A 21,300-nucleotide genomic window follows, 5' to 3' on the forward strand; every position below is an offset into this window, starting at 1 on the left:
CAGGCCTACCCTCCATTAATGCAACCAGCAATTTTAATTGTTGTTTATTTGTGGATTTCTTGGACCTTGAACACACAAAAAGGCTTTTTATTTTAGGAAATTAAAAATTTAAACAAAAAACTTACATCTTTTAATTTTTGTTAATTTGCTGCTATTACGATTCTCGTTCGAGTAAATTTTCAAAACTCTCTTATTTTAAATTATTACAAGAAAATTAAATGCACACAGCTATTATTATTTTTAATTTGTTAATACACTAATGTTTTTCTCCCTTCAAAATCTTTAGGGAATTAACTCCCAAAACCAACAAATCAATTCAAATTTTTTATTGTGTTCGTGATGCCTACTTTTCTCCCAAAACACTTTTCCCCTTTTTTGAAGTTCGTTTGTGATAGCGGGAATGGGAAATGGGAAAAAACTCCCAAGAAATTTGTGTTCGTGATTCCAGGAATGGGAAAAGGGAAAAATCTCCCAAAAAATAAATGTTCATAATTGGGCTGATTTATTATACATATAATTTTGTTCACAAAAATTTTATTTTTTAACGAGACATCCAGAACACGGCTTCTCGCGAGATTCTCGAAATACTCGTAATACTCGCGAGCTTCTCGGCTTTCACTTCAGTCGCTGCATTGGCAGTATTCTATACATTTCGGTGTTTTTTACTTGTGGTTTTGTGAACATTTTGGCTTGTGCTCAAAAAAAAAATCGAAAGCTCTATATAAAACAGCCAATGAATCGATTAAATTGAATGTCGAGAAGCTCGGGAGCCTTACGAGTAATGCGAGATTCGAGAATCTTGCGAGAAGCCGAGAATCGCGAGAAATGTCTTCTCGAACAAGTTCGAGAAATCGTAAGCTCTAATAAATACTATGCAGCCCAAAATAACCGGTTTTGGTGTTCTGAGTGTTTCTTTGTTTGGCTTTCGGTATGTATATCCATCGATTGTGTTACAATTCTTAGAACCCATTATCTTACACAGTGAGCTAGATGCGATTCTCCGGTTCTGCACATCACTATTGGATACTGTTGCTGTGCGATTTATCGATACTTCCGTACACAGGTCCTTTTTGACAGTAGTGGTATGTACTTCCGCATAAGCACAAGTATTGAGCTTTATTTAAAATATATTTGTGGTTAATTTAGAAAATTGCATCGACAAAGTCGAAAAATAGCTAGGATATGTAAAATGCAATTGATAAAGTATAGATATGGACTTTCGGGTACTAAAAAACTCAAGTACTTTATATAGTAACAAAGTCCTACAGTGGAAATAAAAAAAAATCGTGGTATACTTTGGGGTGCAATCGAAAAATTTTGCTAAGTTTGAATTGTGCGTATTGTGTTTTCATTCTGCCGTACAAGTATATATATATATATATACATATTTAGATAGGCATTACGCCACTATTTGTATAGCTAGCTCTCGCAGTCATGTATACTAAAACAGGCGTCACAATGGCGGTATGTATTTTATTCTTTCTTGTTATCGGGTGCATTCATGGCGGAACGACAAAAGGTGGCAGCATAGTGACATACCTACAAACGTAAATAAAAGTTCCATGTACTTTGTTATTGTAAATTCGAAGGACAAATGTCAAAATCGTACTCAGCCGGAAATTGATGCATCAAATAAAAAAAGTTTATAATCAGCTGTCCCGTGCTGCCACCTTGTATCGTTCCGTCATGGGCATTGTAAAGGGCCCATTACTGATATTAGCATAGACTTGATTTGACTTGGCTTAAACGCCCATTACTGATACTTAGCATAGACTTGGCAACTTAGCCAGGATTATACTCCACTTAGCGCATACAATCTGGCATCATAATCAGCGTTGAAATTTATTTTTAAATAAATGTCAATTTGTATGACAAAATGTCAAAATGAAATGGAAACAAACAAATGGCATCTCAAAATGTAAACAACACTTAGAACTTACATAGAAAATCAAAATTGAACAGACTTCTAAGTCAATTTAAGTGTTGCTAAGTTTTGAGTAATCAGTAACATGCAATGTTAATTTAACAGAACTGTAATTGACAGCTCTCAAGTCAAGTCAAGTCAAGTCTATGCTAAGTATCAGTAATGGGCCCTTAAAGGTCTATAAGAGGATATGTAGCAGCACGCACATACACAGCTATTTGTCACTGTTTTTTATTTACTTACAAACGACCATTTAATTACATCTTTCTTTAAAATACCAAAACCGTTGGGGAAGTATTAATAGACGCGTTTTTGTCTCGCTTCCAATAATTCGAATACTTTTTCGCCTTTGGACTATTGATAACAGGACAAAACGCGTCTTTCCTTTCCTTTCTCTTTCCACATTTTTGGACGGTTTATTGCAGTCGACCTCAGTTTCAAACCTCGCAGAACTTTTGAACGGGCAGAAAATTCAATTCAAGGCTTTTGTATAATTTTCTGTAGGACCCATATAGGTGCACTACATTTTCATACGAAATTCGTTCAAAAAAATTTACCATCACAGCAACCCATATCTGATATTCTGGTCCCTCTTTTTGTTTCCCTGCGTCGCTTTCCACGACAGCAACCCCGGTAACTTTGACACTTCGTTCAGTGTCAAACGCATGTTCCACGCAGGTTCCACTGAGTTCCACAATAGTTTGACACTGACCGAAGTGTCAAACGGCAGTGTGTTAGAAAGAGAAAGGAATTGTTTCCTTCTAATACATATCATACTTGTAAACCTGGATTATGAATTGAATCATGTTTATTGCTGGCTGGAAACGGCACAAAAAATGCTGCTGGTAACCATAGCAACGGGTGGTTGTGTGCGTATCGGGTGATTAGAGGCAATGATGATACCCTACAAAAAATTTGGTCACAAAACCTAATCACGCCCATGCAAATGTGACTATGAATATAACCTATGGTCGTAAAATGACTAGTCAAATGAGGTGGAATGACGAGAGTGTTTTTGCAGGGTAATCATGGTTCATTTGTACTTTTTTTTTGGTACATTTCGCTTCCCGAAAGTACGTTGGTACAACATTGACATATTTTGTACATTTTTGTAAAATACAGCACTACACTTCAAGTCATTTGCAAAGCAGTTCCGAATGTCCAAGAAAATTTGAAATTTTTCGAAGAAAATATATAGTTAAGTTGTTTTGTTACCGAGCACAATTTGCCATTTAGCTTCAATGGCCGCTTGTGATGTATTTCCTAACAAAATTGATAGATTTTTAAAAGACGTAAACTATCATTTTTGTAACAGCCCCCTTAGGTGGGCAGACTTTCAGATTTTTCAAGAACATTTCGGTACAGAAATGCAAGTTATACTAAAGTACGCCCCCACAAGGTGGCTTTCTAGACAAGAAGTCATAGATAGAATTCTTGAGCAATGGGATGCCCTCAAGTATTATTTTAATTTTTACGTATTTGAAAATAAAAGCAGTAATCAAAATATTAATCTTATATCTGAAAGTTTTCAAAGTCCTATTGATAAAGTATATTTTACATTTCTTTCTTACATTTTAAATGAAATAAATAATGTCAATATAGAAATGCAGTCTGAAGATATTCGCATACATTTACTTATTGCCAAATTAAAATTTTTATAAAAAAAATCTTATTTAGACTCCAGTCCTATTTGGATGTTAAATATTGATTCAGACGAAAATCACTCACCCCAGATGAAGTTTACTGCGGTGTTAATGTTGATATTATTCTATCAAACAACCTTTTCGAAAAAGACGACGTACACATATTTAAGAGCTGTGCTAAATAATTTTATATACAATTTTGAATGATAGAACTTTGTTGTGGGCTCCAAACTTTCACCAGAAAGTATTTTAAGCGGTGAAACAAATAGTATTGTGCCTTTAGTTATGGACTTGTTTCCGAAATCTGCATTTGATAAAATAGGGAAAATTAATTCTGAATTTAGAGCTTTAGCAGAGCATGAAAGCCCTAAAAAATTCAATAATTTAAATATATGCAGCTTTTGAGAAGAATTAAGATCAGTTAAAAATAAATTAAATGCGCAAATCTTTTCCAATATTTTTAGAATAGTTTAAGGCATATTGTCGATTCCACATTCATCCACAAACGTAGAAAGGATGTTTTCTATACAATATTAAATTAAAACTAAGTGTAGAAATAGAATTCAAACAAACACAGTTTCGAATTTAATAAAAACTAAAGACTTGATGAAATCAACTAACAATAGTTGTCATAATATAGATACGAAAAAAAACTTTGTCAACTGAGGTATTTAAAGAACTCAAAGACGAACTGTTAATGTAGTGATTGAAACATGAGTTATTAGTATAGATGTAGGCGACAATTTGTCAACTTTTGTACCTGAATCTAAATCTTTTGTACCTAGAATGTTTTTATTAAATGTTTTTGCATTGAATGCAGCGGTTATTTTTTTAAGTATTTCATGATCCTTACTGGTACTCAATAAATAATTTTATATATATATATATGTACATAATTGTACGCTTCAATCGATAAACTTCTTGTGTTATTTTTACTGGAAAAGTATTTCTTCATAAATCATATTTCCCTGTTATACTACCTTTAATTTGTGTAAGAAAGTTTCCTGACTAAAAACAGTTTTTGGATAAAGAAGCAGAATATAGCTCTAGTTTGGTTCAAATTCACATCCGAAGACTTTTGGTACATTTTTGGATGATTTGGTACATTTTTTTTCCCTCGTTTGGTACAAAATGAAAAAATCCATTTATCATACCTGATTAGAGTTGTGCTTTTTCGTTCAATTCAGAGATTCGGTTCTTTCGTTCTTTTTCTGATGAACGAACAAGTTGTTCTTTTTGTTCATCTGTTCTTTTTTTTCAAGCAAATTTGTTCACTGCTGCTCTCACCCGCGAAAAAAGCCAACAAGTATAGACGGGGGTGTGTATGCAGCAATGCTTTGTGTAGGTATATTTAAATGTGTTACATATATATAATACTTCTATATCAATACCTTCCTATCTTCCTAATGTGCAAAATTTCTGTGAATCATTATTTGCTGAAACTGTGTAAATGTATGTCCTGCGCATGCGCGGGCTTTGTTAGTGTTAGTGAATTGTAGTAGCGTGTGTACAAAAAAGTATTAAAGGGGTAACAACAGGTAACTATCCCCTTTACCCAACTTCTGCATACTTATTGTTATAAAATCTCAGTTTAGTCGATTAAACAATGAAAAGGGCAACAAATACAATACAAGGCTTGATGTATTGATTATTTAAACATGGCCTGCAGCCATATAAAGTACATTATTTACATAAATAGTAAAAAAAAGCAAGGCGAAAAACTCATATTTTTGAAATGAAAAAAATTCAAATATACATGTATAAAAATATACATATACATACTTTCCAACAAGTATTTCTTTAAACGTTTTTAAAAACAATTTAAAGTGAAGTAGCTTGAACAAACGATATATAAACGTTTGGTAATAGTCTAGTTGAGGGGTCGACTGCTAATACGCTACCAAAAATATCGAGTGAGGTGTCAATAGACGCGTATTAATCTCGAGAACTTTGAACATTTTGTCTGTGTCCGGAGATATTTGCAGTTGAAGTTGGCGATTTTCATGTGGTTGTTGTTGTGTCAGTACCCCCAAAAAAAATTGTGCATCACCGTGGCGGTAGCCACGGTTATACCACACACCCGGACTTGGCATGGCGTAGCCCAGGGTTATTTTTTATAAGCGCTGCCGAAGGCCGCCAGCGCAGAAAGGTGTTCTGCGCAAAAATACTATGGATCCGACCCTCGGTTTCGGAGGTACCCGCGGGTCTTTTTTCGGTTTTTCGTTAATATCTTTTGAACGCGTTAAACCTTTTATTTTCCGCCTTCGGATCATTAATACTGATGTCAAGACGCGTCGTTTGACACCTCTCTCGATATTTTTGGTAGCGTATTAGCAGTCGTCCCCTCAACTAGACTATTACCAAACGTTTTAAAAATTTTACTTATTTTGAGTTTTTAATGAAGTAAATTTTTGATGTAGTAAACAAAATATATGTACTGGGCTGGCTGCTATTGGTGTTGAAATAATATCAATTTTGTAATTTTTTTTTCTAACATACTCTTGTTGTTTTACTGCTTGTTGAAATATACATATATTTAAGCCCGTTTTTTACAAAAATTTAACGACAGCCTTGAGATCTTGTCTCCTTCTCTCGTTGTATATCTGTACTGTAATGTTTGACAGGCTGCATAATTCAGTAGTAGTGATATAGAAGCATTACATATATGATGTGTTAAGAATAAATAAGTTCATATATATATGTATAATTAACTTCAAAAAAAGTTACAAATTTCGGAAGATCCAGGAAATTGAAAGAGTACAGACACAAATTGTAAATATGAACTTTTCAAGTTTAATAAATGTAATAATTAGTTTCTTACAAAAGATGTTTTTCATAAATACATATCCATACATATATTGTTGTAGCAGTGCCACACACAAAGATGACCACACATATCTTTAGTATAAGTGGCATCATCGACATTCGTGCTCACTGTGAATTTCAGCGTTTGTATGTATGAATTTACAATCATTGTGAATCAAACTAAAGTGTCGAAGATTATGTGTAGGTCTTACAACCTTAGACTAACACAGTTGCTTCTATTATTAAAAAGAGAGGACTGTAGACTCATGACGGGTATTCTGACTGGACACTGCCTTCTGGCGTCACATGCCTTTAAATTAGGCTTGGTCAGTGATAGCAGGTGTAGGAAGTGCGGGTTGGAGGAGGAAACGATCGAGCACGTTCTGTGCTCGTGCCCTGCACTTGCCAGGCTAAGACTCCAGATATTAGGAGTGATACAGCTGTCAGATCTAGAAGCAGCAAGTGGCTTAAGTCCTAGGAAGCTTCTAGTATTTGCCAAGAGGACGGAGTTATTTTATAACATACGTCCTGGTTTTTGATAAGGTTTTTCAGTTTGGTCGTTAAAACAAACTTCTGGTAACACTACGGACTCAATCAGTCTATGTGAGGTCCTCATGGACCGGCCAGTTCAACCTACCTACCTAAGTGCATAGACGTCAAAATACCTAAGTGATTGGATCACCTGATTTATAATTGACTATCGCTGTCTCATTCTGTATCTCTTTCTATCACCCGCTGAAAATAGGCGGCCCTATGCGCCGCCATATTAAACACCCTGTCAACACGCTAAAAAGTAGCCATATTGAACATCCTGTCAGTCACTTAACAGATAAGATATCACACTTAGTTTGATTCACAATGTTCGCGAACGAGAAGAGAGAAAGAATAACATTAGATAAAACGAACTAAAAGAACAAATAGAACCGAAATCGAAGATCTAGTTCACTTGTTCAGTTCAGAGACCCGGTCAATTGAACAAGTTCAGAACGAAACGACCCAACTCTACGAGTGATTGTCGCTTGCCCGGCCACCACAGAAGCAGAAATCATCAAGCGCCATTTGTATTGAAAATTCGTAAACATGTTATCGGATGACGATTTTTAATTGCTTGTAAATTTTGCGAATTTTCATAAAAATGTTTGAACTTTTTTCTAAGAATTTTTTCGAGTATGCAGTTTGGTAGCTTATTCAATTTTAATATAATAAGATGCTAATTTAAGCCACTAAGAAAATTACCTGATTTTTGGCAATTTTTTTTTCCATCCGACCTTTGCATTCGTAGGTTTCAATAAACCGCAACGTAAAATATTTTTCTTCCGCGAACTTGCTCATTTCACGTTCTCACAAAACTAACGCACTAACAAAGACTGATTGAAGAATAAAGATGTTGCAGGGACCAAAAATAATGTGAAGCAAACTTCACAAAACCTCTAGTAGGTCACATTCACCACTTACCACAGCAGAATTTGTTAAACTACCACTGTATTTATTATTTAACAATTATTTTTACACTTTTAATTCAGCTATGTGTTCAGAACTTACATTTTTACACTCTTAAACTACGATCAGCGTATTTTGTGTGCTTAGATTATGTTAAAAATTGTGTTAAAGTTTTTGGTGTGGCGGAAGTGACCTACTAGAATTTTGTGAAGCTCCGCTGCTTTCCACTGAAGTTCGCGCATGCAACATCTTATTCTTCAATCCAGGCATGCTTAACCAGCGAAACGATATCATTTCGTTACGATAATCAACGTTAATAAACGAAACGAAGTCATTTCGTTTCGTTTATTAACGTTAAGATCGTCAAATTAACGAAATGATTTCGTTTCGTTTTCTGCCATATCAAAACGAAATCAAATCGTTTATGTTGATTATTAATTTCAAACTATGCTGGCAAAGCTGATTGATGGCGGAGTCATTAAAGGTGAAAGCATTAGCCAAGCTGATTGCAACTTTTCTCATGAATTTTGACAGTACGAACATTTCTCAAAGTATTTTTGACATTACCACCAACGAATTACACAAACAAATTACGTAGAGTATGTGTGTGTATGTGCGCTCGTTGTTGCCACCTTACGGCTTCACCATTGCTATAGCATTGCCAGCACAATCCAAACATAAAGTATCACGTTTTTGTTAACGTTTTTAACGTTAACGAAAGCTTTTCGTTTCAGTTAAAAACGAGATACAATTTATTTTGATAATTTCTTTATCGATAATATTTCAAAGTGTTTCAACGGAAACGGTGGAAATTTTTTGATAAACGATTAGCTTAACGTTAAGGTGCATCCCTGCTTCAATCCCATTTGGCACTAGTGCTTGTCAATCACGTTGGCCATGATCAAATAGACCAGATGTCAAACGAAAGAATCTAGAAACTTTGATTTTCATCAACGCGAAGCCGATAACAAATACGTCTGAGCACGACTACCGCCGATTGCTATGGTAACCACCCATTGCTATGGTTACCAGGAGCATTTTTTGTCCGTTGCCAGCCAGCATATAACCAACACTTTAAAATGTCAAAGATCTGCCAGACAGACGAATAAACACGTTAAGTGAATGTACCGAAAAACATTTTGGTCAGTAATTTGACGTAAAATCCCAACCGTTGAGTGTATCAAAAATACTCAACGGTGCGTTCAGAAAATTGTCACTCAACGACTGTTCAACAGTGGAGTTTGCTGAAACCGCCCATTGTTTGGTTTTTTGTAATTTGTATAATTTGAAAGTATTTAGAATCTAATTTTCCATATATAAAGCTGATTCGACCAACCTTATGGGAATCAATGCAATCGATCACTGGTGCCGCTAAGGTCGTAACCACAATTCACAGACATAAGATTGTGCATCGAGTTCAAAATTGCTTCGTTCTGCGCATCTACGTCACACTTGACTTACTCAACGAATGAAAGAAAGAGAGAAAAAACAAGAGCTAAACGAAAATGACGTAAAAATTGCCTTTAAAATAATGTTTACATGCGCAATGCGCCACCTTCTATAATTTCATCATGGGTCGTAACCGTATCGTAGCCAACCAATTGGTTTTTGGTTAACCGTCGTAACGATAAACAGCTGATTACGTTACGGATACGACTACAGCGATACAACATACGGCACCAACGACTCTCGCTTAACTCACGAAGTTGAAAGTGCTTAAGGCATATGTATATTTAAAAATGTATCACCAATAAATGTAACTCAAGAATTTTATTGGTTGGATGTTGTTTATGCTTTACCTAATGTACCGTCATATAAGCAGATTTTCATAAAAATGCGTTTAAAGCAATGTATGATGAGTAGATTTCACGTATTTTTATGGAGAACGGCAGACCGAGCGACATTGGCGCATCTGACATGAAAAAGTAGTCAATTTCCAACTTTTTTGCAAGCAAAGCGTAAGAAGAGGAATTCGACATTTGCTTTGGACAAGGGTGCTTTCACATTTTGCAAGTGAAATTATTTTTCCCACTCGTTGATACTATTCTAACATTTTTCACAGTTATAAACTGCAATTTAACAAATAAATAAGAGTATGTTAGCAAGTATTTTTTTGTAAATGTAGTGAGAATGTCTGTAACAATGCTTTGTGAAGCATTGTATGCTAAGGGCAAGTGGAAATAAACTTCCATTGCTTACTCTGAAGTTCCTTCATATTGAAAAACGCAACATCTTGCGTGATTGTAGCGATTTTACTGACATGCATGACATTGCTTTGAACGCATCTGTATGAAAAAGTTGATTGTGGCTTGGCCTTTAAATAATTTGCTAATAATATTGAATGCCGTTAATTAGACCTAGTTTACATATAACGAGATTATTTCATTTTTGTACTTAACTCCTTATCGTTAATTAAATAACTATATTTCCCATGTAAATAATTCCTTTGATAAGAGCCGTATACAGTTCTAAAGAAAACAAAAAAATCCATGCATAATGACACTCTAGAAATGCTTAAGAAAAACTTCGTTGGTCAAATTTTCTTATGCAGCAGGTACCTCTTAGGAAATGTTTATTATTATTTTTAATAAGTTTTTTTTTAATTAATTCACCCAGCAACACTGGTTTTGCCAAGAAATAATTGATTTTTAAGGAGAAGATGACATTTCGGAAGGCAAACAAATTAACAAAGCTAAACATTTATTATAATCAATAGTAATTCTCTATTCTGTATGTATTGTACACGAATCACCATACCGTATAAAAAAATAAATCAAGACATGTCTTAAGCGATTACTTGAGAGCTGCATAGGGCCCTATAATCGTTAGTTATGAAAAAATTTCAGAGAAGCCGATTCTTTTTCATAAACAAAGTACCACCTCTAGGGTTTCAATTTGCCAGCTAACAATCTAGTTGATGGAGCATATGTAAACGCATATGGCTTAGGTTTATACCAGCGGTCCTCATTTAGTGAAATAATTATTGGCGCCACTTCACACGTATTATTATTCTCTTTCGTCTTTAAACCGGAGTCATTGGTGCCGTATGTCGTATCGCTGTATCCGTATCCCTAACGTAATCAGCTGTTTATCGTTACGACGGTAAACCAAACCCCAATTGGTTGGCTACGATACGGTTACCACCTTAGCGGCGTCAATAATCGATTGCATTGATTCTGATAAGGTTGGTCGAATCAGCTGTTAAAAGGTTACCGATACGGTTACCGATAAAGCACCAATGTCTCTAGCGTTAGTTGTCGCTGAACAAGTAGAGAAGCAATATCGGATGACGCATTTGCGCAAAGATATTTTGAAAACAAACGCTCATGCGCAGAATGTTTTCATGGTTTAATGTTAACAATTTATTTTATTTAAATTTTTCTTTAGACTCAAGCAATAAAGTAGTATTTGTATGGCATGTTTACGAATTACCTTTTGTATGTTAACAAACTTGCCTACATACCTCCCACCTCATTGATTTTCCATCAATGTAAATTTTACCAAGTAGCGCAACTAACAGCTGATCGGTGAAAATTCGCACATTCACACGCACAGTTCTCGACTCAGTTTCAAAAAAAAACTTTAGATTATTTAATTCAAATTTTAAAGTGAGATAATCCTTACAAATTTATGTATACAGAATATATATGGCGTTTTTGTTGTTATTAAAACAATAGTTTTATTTATATTAAAGCTTTTATCATTTTTTTTTTAACTTTGAAAAATTTCCGAACACCATTCCTTCATTATATGACATTCGACTGCCTAGTCCACTGCCTTCCACTCTATTCGCAACATGACTACTTAAGCTGCCAAACTATATAGTAAGCGGGAGTCATTGGTGCCGTATGTCGTATCGCTGTAGTCGTATCCCTAACTCTCAGCTGTTTATCGTTACGACGGTAAACCAAAAACCAATTGGTTGGCTACGATACGGTTACGACCTTAGCGGCACCAATAATCGATTGCGTTGATTCCCATAAGGATGGTCGAATCAGCTGTTATAAGGTTACTGATACGGTTACCGATAAAGCACCAATGTCTGCAGCTTTAAGGGCGAATTAATGGTGACTTATAACCATTTTATTTATTTTTTTTTTATAACCATAAAGCCATAACCAGATAAAACAGCTGATCGAACCTACCTTATGGAAATCAATGTAATCGATTAATGGTGCCATACCATAACGCTAACTCGCTTACATTGATTTCCTTAATGAAGGTTCGATCAGCTGGTTTATCTGGTTATGGCTTTATGGTTATAAGTCACCATTAATTCGCCCTTTAAGCGGGAGTCATTGGTGCCGTATGTCGTATCGCTGTAGTCGTATCCCTAACGTAATCAGCTGTTTATCGTTACGACGGTAAACCAAAAAGCAATTGGTTGGCTACGATACGGTTACGACCTTAACGGCACCAATAATCGATTGCATTGATTCTCGTAAGGTTGGTCTGATCAGCTGTTAAAAGGTTACCGATACGGTTACCGATAAAGCACCAATGTATCCAGCTTTAAGTTTTACTCACACAGCCATAGTTTTCAAATTGGAGACCACTGATTTATACTACCAGGTCTGCAGCCGATTTCTGAAAGTGGATGAAGCGTAATCTCCATATCTCCGAATCTCGAAGATCATTCTTACACATATAGTCAATCAAAAGTTACCCTACATGTTAATATACGTCCCATTTCCAGAATCTACCCCAAAGCCGAAGCATGTTCAAAGTCGACAGGTAATAGGCCTTAAGGGACAGTTAAACTTCATTAACCCTAACGCCATAGTCGTAACCATACCCATATCCATAAACATCTCCATTGTGATCGATTAATGGTGCTATAACCTTGTACAGCTTACATTTTCATAAAAATGAGGAAAACGAAAAAAATTACAAAAAAAAAAACAAATGTTATGATATAGATATATATGTAAATCGATCGCGTGAACAGGATAAGTCTGGTTTCATGGGGCCCCTTGAGGGCAGCGCGCTGCCACAACGTCCATTAAAAAAAAAGTCTCTTAGTCAAAGCATATCCAAAACAAAAAATAAAATAAACAAAAAGTTAAAAAATTCACCAACTCAAATATTTTTAGGTTATGGATATGGCGAAAAACCAATTGGTTGGCTATGGCATGGTTATGGCTTTAGCGTTATGGTATGGCATCATTAATCGATTAAATTGATTTTCATAAGGTTGGTTCGATCAGCTGTTTTATCTGTGGAATATGTGCATAACTTATGGCGCTTTCAAAGTGTCAAGGTGGACTTAGATTAACGCTTTTAAATATTTAGTGTTGGTGTTTCCGTTGCAGGGATATTCAATTTATTCGAATAATTTAAAAAATTCGATCAATGTTGTGCAACTAAAACTGATTATGGCGGTGTCTTGCGTTAAGGGCCAATTAATGGTGACTTCTAACCATATAGCCGTCACCAGATAAAACATAACCTACGTTATGGAAATCAATGTAATCGGTTAATGGTACCATACCATTACGCTAAAGCCATAACCATGCCATAGTCAACCAAATGGTTTTTGGTTTCTCGCCATATCCATAACCTAAGAATATTTGAGTTGGTGAATTTAATAACTTTTTGTAGATTTTATTCATTGTTTTAGATACGTTATTACTAAGAGACTTATTTTTTGTCGAATACATTTGTAATTTTTTGCGGTTACTTCATTTTTATGAAATTTTCACGATTTTTAGTTTAAGGCACCATTAATCGATCACATTGGACAATGTTATGGAAATGGGTATGGTTACGACTATGGCGTTAGGGTTAAGGAAGTTTAATTGGCCCTTTATACCGCTCTTATGCTGATTTAAATATAATGCTCTGTTGCGTTGCTTCGGCTAACAGATTAGTTCAATGTATAGTCACACATATATCTTTCTACCTCGCTTGTGGAATATATGCATAACTTGTGACGCTGTCAAAGCGTCAAGATGGGGTTAGATTAACGCTTTTGAATATGTTCTTAGCTTTGCCGCTACAAAGCGTGAGCGATTTGAAGTTGCCTGTTGAGAGAAAAAGTTGATTTGTATGAGCCGACTAAACTAAGCAACCCTGTGCGTTTGTTTAGATTTTCTGCACTGCTGACATTCCATCAGAAATGTCATGTGAAGACTGCGCCGTCGACAAAATTGGCATTGCATCTGATTTCAAGTTGTTTTCTTACCGTCATCGCTTTGTTCGCCCAATTGTGATTGCGTGCCTGCATATGTAATTTTGCAATTAATAACTCGTTTGTAGCTTGAAATACCTTTCCTCATTAAGAAGATTTGTGTTTTTAACAAATATATTGTTGCAGAAAAAATATCGTATAACGTTCGTAAAATTTTAATACGATCATTTGTGTTTGTGTTTGTGTGTGTACTTAAAATCGGGTTACGGTACTTTCTCGCCTTTTGCTGATCCAATTGTGACACTATAAAAATGAAATTTACCTGGAAAATGTAAAATTCTTACAATTCGTACAATTATTTTTTTAATAGTACACGTTGCTTGATTTTGCAACAATTGTGCTGGTGTGGGTCACATCCATTAGCTGAGTTTTAAGCGTAAACCAGAAAAATTTTAAGTATACCGTGTACATCCCGTGGCCTAAAACTTGTCCAGCGAATTTAGCTGCAGACCTGTGCTAATTTTGGAGCATTGAATACTGTCTAATATATATAATTTTTGCAGGTAAATATAAAACATTCATGCAAATCTGAATAGGTGTGACAATTGAATGTATTTTTCGCAAATCCATTTAGAAGCAACAATTGTTTCCTCATTAAACAATAAGTACAAGGTATCGATATCGGAAATTATTTCATTTCCAATCTTTAACTCTTTCGAGTCGTGGTTTCCCATTCTTTATTGGTTCAAATAAGAGTTTATAAAGGATTTATCGTTGGTGTTACTAAATACTTAAGTGTTGCTTTGTTGTGTTTCCCTAAAAACTTCACCATAATTAATTAGCAGAGCAAAACATATGGAAATTACAAGCTATCCGGAGTCACACTATTATTGTTGGTGTTGGTGTTGTTGTTATTGTTGTTGTAGATATACAGACACTTCCCGAAGGTTTTTGGGGAGTGTTATCGATGTTGATGGTTCCTGTGCGGATACAGATTTGGCACGTTTCGATAACAAGCATTAAATATGGTCACATTGAACCCTCCAGACCATCCCGCCTCCAGAGCCTTGGCTGCTAAAGAAACAGGATTCGCCAAGTTTTGGGTCTACCACCATCTTTGAAAATATTGATAGTTACAGTCACTTAGGTAACTGAATCCGCCAACCACTTGTCCTTATTTGCGAAAATCCATATCAACTTCCTTGGAGATGATAACTTGTTTGCCAACCACCTGCAAATGTTTTCATTTTTAGTAGGAAATATACCGTTACGACAGGGATCTGTTAATCTGAATAAAATGTAATGGAGAGATGAGCATGCATCATTCATTCCATATGGAAAAATGAATATATCTGTGGTCATAACCAATAATCGCCTAAGTCCTATCTAGTCTGTAAGATTTTGTGATCATAGACTGAATAAACGAAATTAAACTAAACATGGGACTTTACCGATCATTGCTTATGATCACAGATATATAAAAAATAAATTGTTCTTCCTATTTAGTTTGTAATTAAGTATTTGCTAATAATTTCCACATTCTCTTTTAGTACATTTTTCTTATCGCTACGTACATACATATGCGATAATGTTCATGCTTTGGCCCATAATCAAACAATTTCGCCTAAGAATTTTTTGTTTGCAATGCATATATACAAATTTCTATTTCCATCACTTTTCTGCATTTGTCTGCAACATCATCACCAGTGGGTAGCCAAACATGCCCACTAATATGAGCACTCGCTGCTACAACAACAACAACAATATGAGCACTACCAACGGCACGTCACGTTTTACTTACTGATCGGCAGTTTTGAATACAATTTTTTTAAAATATGATACGTGGATATGTATGCATGTTTGTGCTTTTTCTGCTTTCTAAAGATCGTTGAACGCTATATGCAAATATATGCGTGAGTGTATTTTCTTTGTTATCCAAGCTGTCAGCTACAACGGTATACAATGAAATGTTTATGGCAGAAATTAGACCTTACTCTTTTCGCCGATTTCTCAAAATTTACCTTTAAATGATAGCAATTTTGGTTCAGCGACACCATCAAACCACATACATATAGGATTGTCTTCCATCATCATTGTTGTCGTTGCTATAGAAACGTCATTACGTTATTGTTGTTGCAAAGCAATGTAAATTTTGAGAGAATTTATAATTTTTATTGCATTTTGAAACGTGTATATATAAGCAACAGTTTAAAGCATTACAGTATCCAGTTCGCGTCACTCTAGGGTCTCCCCGAAGAGGTTGCTTTCCTTAACTGTGAGCTTAGATATTTGTCTTTGAGAGCGTGGATCACCGGGCATTTGTTGGTATAGTAGTTTGCTAACTGTTCGCGGAAGTCTTTGATGGTCCTTTTATTCTTATTTTCTGCATACGGCTGACTTTTTGAGTGTCGGATTTCTTCGTAGAGCTTACGGAGTTGACGTGGCAGTTCCTTGGAGGCGGGACCTCTTCAATCAGATGTCTGGGTATTCCCCAGAAACTGTTTACTCAGCATTTCATTTCTCTCCTTTATGGGGAGTATTCTTGCCTCAATGTGTAGATGATGTTCTGGTGACATAACAATACATCCCGTAGCAGTTCTGAGCGCTATTTTTTGCCAGGCCTGCAGTCTCCTCCAGTGTGCTTCTTTTAGGGTCGGCGACATACAAGCGGCTAGCCATTTGCTTTATAATTGGCTAAGGATGTTTCTCTCTCTCTGCCTCAACTGATGTCAGCAAAGGACTTGGGCTTTTTTACGGCTCTGAGTTTTAGTTACATTGCGGCTGTATGCTCGCGTAAATGTAGGTCGTGATCGAACGTCACACCCATTATTTTTGGGTGGAAAGACTATGCAGATATTCGTTAATTTTACAGCAAAGCGCATGATGGGAATGAGCAGGACCTGTTGCCACTGTAATAACTATTATATAATTTCTTCTGGGGTGAAAGCGATTTTCGATATGAAAAAGTAAAACAGAAGCGGGGATAGAACACTACCTTACGGCAACCCTTGTTTAATTCTTCTGAGTTTTGATGTTGATTTCTTAACTGCAACGTTGCTTGCCAACCACGTAGATAATTTGCAGTCTACCTTTTGAGAATGGGAAGGAGGGTGGACCATTCCAAGTCTTGCAGTAACGTGGTGTGATTGACTGTGTCAAATGCCTTTAATAAGTATAGTGCTACGAGTACTGTTGTATGGTGGGATTCTTGGTTCAGTATACAATTAATTTGCATGTTGATGGCGTCTAGCGCGGTGGTGATGCTATGTATATTTCGAAAGCCATGCCGATGATTTGGCAAGTCGCAGGTGTAACCCCTTTTAACGCTAAGAGGGTTTTGCGTTACAGTTCAGATTTCAAAACATTGAGTCTTCATAGGGTAATATGTACTTGAACCGCTTTACGAAACGCGTATTTTCATATATACGAAATGATTTACTTTGGTATTACCGTTTGAAGGAGGGAGATTAGAAAAATTGTTTTTCTAGATTTATAAGAACCACACCCTAATGTAATATGCTATAAAAGTCACTTTCATTTTTTCCATTAGCCGTGTCATGTACAGATGTACATACGTACATACATATTTCATGTTTACTTGATATTGGATTCGTGTGTTAAGTGAAACTTAATTGCAGACAATGCAAAAATTTACTTGTTTTTCGCAACTTTTTATACTCAGTTGAGCTCTGCTGAGTATATTAACTTTGATTGGATAACGGTTGGTTGTACAGGCATAAAAGAATCGAGATAGATATAGACTTCCATATATCAAAATCATCAGTATCGAAAAAAAATTTGATTTAGCCATGTCCGTCCGTCCGTCTGTCCGTTAACACGATAACTTGAGTAAATTTTGAGGTATCTTGATGAAATTTGGTATGTAGATTCCTGGGCACTCAGCTCAGATCGCTATTTAAAATGAACTATATCGGACTATAACCACGCCCACTTTTTCGATATCGAAAATTTCGAAAAACCGAAAAAATGCGATAATTCATTGCCAAAGGCGGTTAAAGCGATGAAACTTGGTAGATGGGTTGACGTTATGACGCAGAATAGAAAATTAGTAAGATTTTGGACAATGGGCGTGGCACCGCCCACTTTTACAAGAAGGTAATTTAAAAGTTTTGCAAGCTGTAATTTGGCAGTCGTTGAAGATATCATGATGAAATTTGTCAGGAACGTTACTACTATTACTATATATGTGCTAAATAAAAATTAGCAAAATTGGATGAAGAACACCCCCACTTTTTAAAAAAATTTTTTTTTAAATTCAAATTTTAACAAAAAATTTAATATCTTTACTGTATATAAGTAAATTAAGTCAAAATTCAACTCCAGTAATGATATGATGCAACAAAATACAAAAATAAAAGAAAATTTCAAAATGGGCGTGGCTCCGACCATTTTCATTTAGTTTGTCTAGAATACTTTTAATGCTATAAGTCGAACAAAAATTTACCAACCCTTCTCAAATTTGGTAGGGGCATAGATCCTATGACGGTAACTGTTCTCTGTGGAAATGGGCGAAATCGGTGGAAGCCACGCCCAGTTTTTATACACAGTCCACCGTCTGTCCTTCCGCTCGGCCGTTAACACAATAACTTGAGCAAAAACCGATATATCTTTACTAAATTTAGCCCACGTACTTATCTGAACTCACTTTATCTAGGTATAAAAAATGGCCGAAATCCGACCATAACCACGCCCACTTTATCGATATCGAAAATTACGAAAAATGAAAAAAATGCCATAATTCTATACCAAATACGAAAAAAGGGATGAAACATGGTAACTGGATTGGTTTATTGACGCAAAATATAACTTTGGAAAAAACTTTGTAAAATGGGTGTGACACCTACCATATTAAGTAGAAGAAAATGAAAAAGTTCTACAAGGCGAAATCAACAGCCCTTGGAATCTTGGCAGGAATACTGTTAGTGGTATTGCATATATAAATAAATTAGCAGTACCCGACAGATGATTTTCTGGATCACCTGGTCCACATTTTGGTCGATATCGCGAGAACGCCGTCCCATATCCATCTAAGGGCCACTCGCTTTTAAAACCCTCATTAATACCTTTCATTTTATATCCATATCGTACAAACACATTCTAGAGTCACCCCTGGCCCACCCTAATGGCGATATCTCGAAAAGGCGTTCACCTATAGACCTAATGCCCACTCCCTCTTAAAATGCTCAGTAACACCTTTCGTTTGATACCCATATCATACAAACATTCTAGAGTCACCCCTGGCCCACCCTAATGTCGATATCTCGAAACGGCGTCCACCTATAGACCTAATGTCCATTCCCTCTTAAAATGCTCAGTAACACCTTTCGTTTGATACCCATATCGTACAAACATTCTAGAGTCACCCCTGGTCCACCCTAATGGCGATATCTCGAAAAGGCATCCACCTATAGACCTAATGCCCACTCCCTCTTAAAATGCTCAGTAACACCTTTCTTTTGATACCCATATCGTACAAACATTCTAGAGTCACCCCTGGCCCACCCTAGTGGCGATATCTCGAAAAGGCGTCCACCTATGGACCTAATGCCCACTCCCTCTTAAAATGCTCAGTAACACCTTTCGTTTGATACCCATATCGTACAAACATTCTAGAGTCACCCTTGGTCCACCTTTATGGCGATATCTCGAAAAGGCGTCCACCTATAGAACTAAGGATTACTCCCTTTTAAAATACTCACCCACCCTAATGGCGATATCTCGAAAAGGCGTCCACCTATAGACCTAATGCCCACTCCCTCTTAAAATGCTCAGTAACACCTTTCGTTTGATACCCATATCGTACAAACATTCTAGAGTCACCCTTGGTCCACCTTTATGGCGATATCTCGAAAAGGCGTCCACCTATAGAACTAAGGATTACTCCCTTTTAAAATACTCACCCACCCTAATGGCGATATCTCGAAAAGGCGTCCACCTATAGACCTAATGCCCACTCCCTCTTAAAATGCTCAGTAACACCTTTCGTTTGATACCCATATCATACAAACATTCTAGAGTCACCCTTGGTCCACCTTTATGGCGATATCTCAAAAAGGCGTCCACCTATAGAACTAAGGATTACTCCCTTTTAAAATACTCATTACCACCTTTCATTTGATACCCATATCTTACAAACACATTCTAGAGTCACCCTGGCCCACCCTAATGGCGATATCTCGAAAAGGCGTCCACCTATAGACCTAATGCCCACTCCCTCTTAAAATGCTCAGTAACACCTTTCGTTTGATACCCATATCGTACAAACATTCTAGAGCCACCCTTGGTCCACCTTTATGGCGATATCTCGAAAAGGCGTCCACCTATAGAACTAAGGATTACTCCCTTTTAAAATACTCATTACCACCTTTCATTTGATACCCATATCGTACAAACACATTCTAGAGTCACCCCTGGCCCACCCTAATGGCGATATTTCGAAAAGGCGTCCACCTATATACCTAATGCCCACTCCCTCTTAAAATGCTCAGTAACACCTTTCGTTTGATACCCATATCGTACAAACATTCTAGAGTCACCCCTGGCCCACCCTAATGGCGATATCTCGAAAAGGCGTCCACCTATAGACCTAATGCCCACTCCATCTTAAAATGCTCAGTAACACCTTTCGTTTGATACCCATATCGTACAAACACATTTTAGAGTCACCCCTGGCTCACCCTAATGACGATATCTCGAAAAGGCGTCCACCTATAGACCTCATGCCCACTACCTCTTAAAATGCTCAGTAACACCTTTCGTTTGATACCCATATCGTACAAACATTCTAGAGTCACCCTTGGTCCACCTTTATGGCGATATCTCGAAAAGGCGTCCACCTATAGAACTAAGGTTTACTCCCTTTTAAAATACTCATTACCATCTTTCATTTGATACCCATATCGTACAAACACATTCTAGAGTCACCCCTGGTCCACCTTAATGGCGATATCTCGAAATGGCGTCCACCGATAGACCTAAGGCCCACTCCCTCTTAAAATGCTCAGTAACACCTTTCATTTGATACCCATATCGTACAAACAAATTCTAGATTCAGCCCTGGTCCACCTTTATGGCGATATCCCTAAATGGCGTCCATCCATAGAACTATGGCCTACTCTCTCTTAAAATACTCTTTAATACCTTCCATTTGATACACATGTCATACAACCACATTCCAGGGTTACCCTAGGTTCATTTTCCTACGAGGTGATTTTCCTTATTTTGTCTCCATAGCTCTCAACTGAGTATGTAATGTTCGGTTACACCCGAACTTAGCCTTCCTTACTTGTTGTATTTGCTTTTACCACAAAGGCTGATTTTGCAGTTAAAGTGATTCA

At 36.4% G+C, this 21,300-nt stretch overlaps 1 protein-coding gene across 2 annotated transcripts in view; it reads left to right on the forward strand.

The window, feature by feature from the left end:
• The first annotated feature begins 1,328 nt into the window (after positions 1-1,328).
• tapas overlaps positions 1,329-21,300 on the forward strand; it is a 124,997-nt gene continuing 105,025 nt past the window's right edge. The window contains exon 1 of one of the 2 annotated variants that reach the window (XM_067771365.1): positions 1,329-1,464. The gene's annotated coding sequence lies outside the window, so the exon portion shown is untranslated. Of the gene's footprint in view, positions 1,465-13,970; positions 14,506-21,300 lie in introns of those variants that run through there. The other variant, XM_067771364.1, reaches the window with a different exon arrangement.

The sequence above is a fragment of the Eurosta solidaginis genome, chromosome 3 (genome assembly GCF_040869045.1).
Source record: "Eurosta solidaginis isolate ZX-2024a chromosome 3, ASM4086904v1, whole genome shotgun sequence".
Taxonomy (NCBI): Eukaryota; Metazoa; Arthropoda; class Insecta; order Diptera; family Tephritidae; genus Eurosta; species Eurosta solidaginis.